The sequence below is a fragment of the Chiloscyllium plagiosum genome, chromosome 18 (genome assembly GCF_004010195.1).
Source record: "Chiloscyllium plagiosum isolate BGI_BamShark_2017 chromosome 18, ASM401019v2, whole genome shotgun sequence".
NCBI classification, from domain to species: domain Eukaryota; kingdom Metazoa; phylum Chordata; class Chondrichthyes; order Orectolobiformes; family Hemiscylliidae; genus Chiloscyllium; species Chiloscyllium plagiosum.
In genome coordinates, this window is record NC_057727.1 from 47,222,606 (window position 1) to 47,227,718 (window position 5,113).

Here is a 5,113-nt window from a genome sequence, read left to right on the forward strand (position 1 = left end):
CAGATCCTGTTGTAATCTGAGGTAACCCTCTTTGCTGTCCACTACACCTCCAATTTTGGTGTCATTTCATTAGATTAGATTAGATTACTAATCTGCAAAATTACTAACTGTACCTCTTATGCTTGCATCCAAATCATTTATGTAAATGACAAAAAGTAGAGGACCCAGCACCGATCCTTGTGGCACTCCACTGGTCACAGGCCTCCTGTCTGAAAAACAATCCTCCACCACCACCACCTCTACCTTTGAGCTAGTTCTGTATCCAAATGGCTAGTTGTCCCTTTATTCCATGAGATCTAACCTTGCTAATCAGTCTCTCACAGGGAACCTTGTCGAACACCTTACTGAAGTCCATATAGATCACATTTACTGCTCTGCCCTCATCAATCTTCTTTATGACTTCTTCAAAAAACTCAATCAAGTTTGGGAGACATGATTTCCCACGCACAAAGCCATGTTGACTATCCTGAATCTGTGCTTGCCTTTCCAAATACATGTACATCCTGTCCCTCAGGATTCCCTCCAACAACTTGCCCACCACCGAGGTCAGACTCACTGGTCGAAAGTTCCCTGGCTTGTCTTTACCGCCCTTCTTAAATAGTAGCACCACGTTTGCCAACCTCCAATCTTCCGGCACCTCACCTGTGACTGTCGATGATTCAAATATCTCAGCAAGAGGCCCAGCAATCACTTCTCTAATTTCCCACAGAGTTTCGGGTACCTGATCAGGTCCTGGGGATTTATCCAGCTTTAACCATTTCAAGACATCCAGCACTTCCTCCTCTGTAATCTGGACATTTTGCAAGATGTCACCTCTATTTCCCTACAATCTATATCTTCCATATCCTTTTCCACAGTAAATACTGATGCAAAATATTCATTTAGTACCTCCCCCATTTTCTGTGGCTCCACACAAAGGCTGCCTTGCTGATCTTTGAGGTGCCCTATTCTCTCCCTAGTTATCCTTTTGTCCTTAATATATTTGTAAAAACCCTCTGGATTCTCCTTAATTCTATTCCCCGTTTTGCCCTCCTGATTTCCCTCTTAAGTATACTCCGACTTTCTTTATACTCTTCTAAGGAAGTATACTCCGACTTTCTTTATACTCTTCTAAGGATTCACTCGACCTATCCTGTCTGTACCGACATATGCTTCCTTCTTTTTCTTAACCAAACCCTCAATTTCTTTAGTCATCCAGCATTCCCTATACCTACCAGCCTTTCCTTTCACCCTGACAGGAATATACTTTCTCTGGATTCTTGCTATCTCATTTCTGAAGGCTTCCCATTTTCCAGCCGTCCATTTACCTGCGAACATCTGCCTAGATATTGACAAACTGAGATTTGTGGCTGAAACTTTTTTTGGCTGATTTTGTTGATTTTGTTGAGTTTTGTGTGGGGTTTTTCTCTTAGAAGCTCAGTGTGTTTTCTCAAATTGTTTAGAATCATAAAATAGAATTTTACAGGACAGAAGGAGGTCATTCAACCCATTGTGTCGACCCATTCTCCAGCCCAACTCCATAGCCCTCCAGATTCATCACTTTCAAATATATATATTATATAACCAACTCTCTTCTGAAACCTCCTATGGAATCCATTTCTACCATTCATCCAGGCAGCGCATTCCAACAACACTGATTAAAGAGGTTCCTCCTCATCTTACTCCTAGCTCTCTTGCTGACGATCTTGAAATTGTGACTTTTAGTTCCTGACGTACCAGCATGGGAAACAGAATATCCTTTAACCTGTCGTTATTGTTCATCGTCTGAATGCCTCAATATAATGGCACCTCTTAATCTTCTCTGCTCCAAGGAGAATAGCCCAATTTGTTTAACTTTCCTTGTATCTAAAATCCCTCATTCTTGGTTTCATTCAAGTAAATCTCCTTTGGACTCTCTCCAGGACTTTTATATCCTTCCCTAAATAAGATGCCCAGAACTGAACACAGTACTCCAAATGTTGTCTAACCAATGATTTATAGAGGTATAATATCACTTACTTGCTTTTATACTGTATGCCTCTATTTTTAAATAGGGAGACAAAGTTGGATGAGAAAAATCTCAGATATAGAGATAGTCCAGGGGGGAGACCAGCTTAGGGGGACATCTAAGCAGAGGGAGGGAAATATAGATAAAGAAAGAGGCAGAGAGAAAAAAGAATCAGTGAAAGAGGGACAAATTTAGAACGAGGTAAAAGAGATGATAAGGATGGAGTGCAATTGAGAAAGAAACAGCCAGAGGAAAACATACTAAGAAAGACAGAGAAATGATCAAGGAAGACAAGCTGAGAGACAAAAACAGATTGACATAACCAGAGGGACAGACTCATAAGCAGAGGCAGGTTTAGCAGGAACAACAGAGTTGTTCAGCGAGAGAAAAATTGAGACAAACTCTGAGACTGGCAGGCACAATTAGAGCAAGATCAGCTTAGAAAGAGAATCACAGAAAGTAAGAGCAGGAGTTGATCCTCCGAGCCTGCTCCTCAATTCAATGGTTGACCATCCAACGTAGTACCCTGTTCCCACTTTCTCCTCATACCTTTTGGCCCCTTTATCCCTAAGAACTAATTTGTTCTTGAAAACATACAATGCTTTGATCTCAAGTACTTTCATGGCAAAGAATTCTACAGACTCGCCAATCTCTGAGGAGAAAGTGAGGACTGCAGATGCTGGAGATCAGAGTCAAAAAATGTGACGCTGGAAAAGCACAGCAGGTCAGCTAGTATCCAAGGAGCAGGTGCATTGATGTTTCAGGCATAAGCCCTTCATCAGGAATTTGGGCACTGAAGGGCTTATGCCTCAGACATCGACTCTCCTGCTCCTTGGATGCTGCCTGACCTGCTGTGCTTTTCCAATGCTGCACTTTTTGAATCTGAGCAGACCTACACCTTAGTCCGAAATGGCCTACTCTGTATCCTTAAACTGTGATCTCTAGTTCTGGAGCGAAGAGACTGCTGTAAATAGACAACTTCAGATAGACAGACAGTCAAAAGGGAAACAAGCTTTGTGAGAATGTTGGAGAAAAAGAAGTAGAGGTTATGATCAGAGAGAGAATTAAAGGGAGATAAGCTTATTGAAAGCAAGAAAGAGTGTGATCAAAGCAATGTTCGAGCGTAAGTGGCAGGAGACAGATTGAAAAAACAAGAAAGATGTACAAGAGAAGAGAGAGGAAGTGGATGAGAAAGATAAACTTAATGAGAAACAGAGATAAAGACATGCAGGTGGAGGGACAAGCTGAGAAAGACAGAAAGGTAGGAATACAAGCTGAAAACAGTTCAAAAAGATGAGTCACCACCACCTTTTTATGAGGAATGAGTGATTAATGCCAGTAACACCCAAATACCATGAACAAATAAAGGAAAGCCATAGCAAACATATCTTTGAATGGTTTGGAGATGCCAGTGTTGGACTGGGGTGTACAAAGTTAAAAATCACACAACACCAGATTATAGTCCAACAGGTTTAATTGGAAACACTAGCTTTCGGAGTGCTGTTCCTTCATCAGGTGGTTGTGGAGTACACAGTTGTAAGACACAAAATTTATAGCAGAAGTTTGCAGTGTGATGTAACTGAAATTATACATTGAAAAATACCTTGATTGTTTGTTAAGTCTCTCAGCTGTTAGAATGACCATGTTAGTTTCACTTCTTTCATATGTAAATCGCAAAACCTTTTTTTTTAGACGTTACATTCTCAGGTGAACTTTAACAATTGGTGTCAGCCCAGATAAAGTGTTGAAGGTGTTAGCACCCTGTGTGCTGCTGTCTATGCCATAATGTATAGACTGTTTCTAATCTAAAAAATGAATTAACAAAATCTTACATGGATTCATGCAGTTTTTGAGCAAAGTACATTGTAACTCTGCACTTGAAAATTCACCCCACGAACGTATATGTATATGTGTGCATGTGGGCGTGTGTGTGTGTGTGGGGGGGGGTTGTGAGTGTCTGTGAGAGAGAGTGTATACGTGTGTACGTGTGAATGTAAAGGTGTCTAAGTCTGTGAGAGGGTTCTTGTGTGACTGTGTATGTGTGTGTAGGAGTCTCTGTGTGTGTATATAGTGCAATGGGGTCACCTGTAGTGTGACATGAACCCAAGGTCCTGGTTGAGGTCCTCCCTATGGGTACGGAATGTAGCTATCAGCCTCTGCTCGGCCACTTTTACCTGTTGCCTGTCCCGAAGTCTGCCTTGGAGGATGGTCATTCAAAGGTCCGAGGTAGAATGTCCTGGACCTCTGAAGTGTTCCCCAACTGGGAGGGAACACTCCTGTCTGTTGATTGTTGTGCAGTGCCCATTCATCCGTTGCCATAGCCTTTGCTCGGTTTCACCAATGTACCATGCCTCAGGGCATCCTTGCCTGCAGCGCCATGTTCTTCGTGGCCAGCAACACATTATCGATGAGGATGAGCACCTCGCCAAGACCTTCCCACACCTCCCCTGCTTGCCTTTAAACAACCGCCAAACCTCAAACAGATCATTGTTCGTAGCAAACTGCCCGGCTTTCAGGACAACTCCATACAACCCTGTCATCGTAGGTGCTGCAAGACGTGTCAGAGTGTGGATATGGATACCACCATTACGTGCGGGGACACCTCCTACCTTGTACATGTCAGGTACTCCTGCAACTCCGCCAACGTTGTCTATCTTGTACACTGCAGGCAAGGATGCCCTGAGGAATGATACATTAGTGAAACCAGGCAGAGGCTATGGCAACAACTGAATGGGCACCGTACGACAATCAATAGACAGGAGTGTTCCTTCCCAGTTGAAGAATACTTCAGCAGTCCAGGACATTCGACCTCGGACCTTTGAGTGACCGTCCTCCAAGGCGGACTTTGGGACAGGCAGCAGCGAAAAGTGGCCAGACAGATGCTGATAGCTAGTTCGATAGCCATAGGGATGGCCTCAATTGGGACCTTGGGTTCATGTCACACTACAGGTGACCCAATTGCACTATACACACACAGACACACCCAATCTCTCACATGCACCCTCTCATAGACTTAGACCCCCTTTACACTCTCTCTCACACACACACATACATACACTCTCTCTCACAGACACTCATAACTCCCCCCCCCCCCCCCCCCCCCCCCCCCCACCCCCCCCCACACCC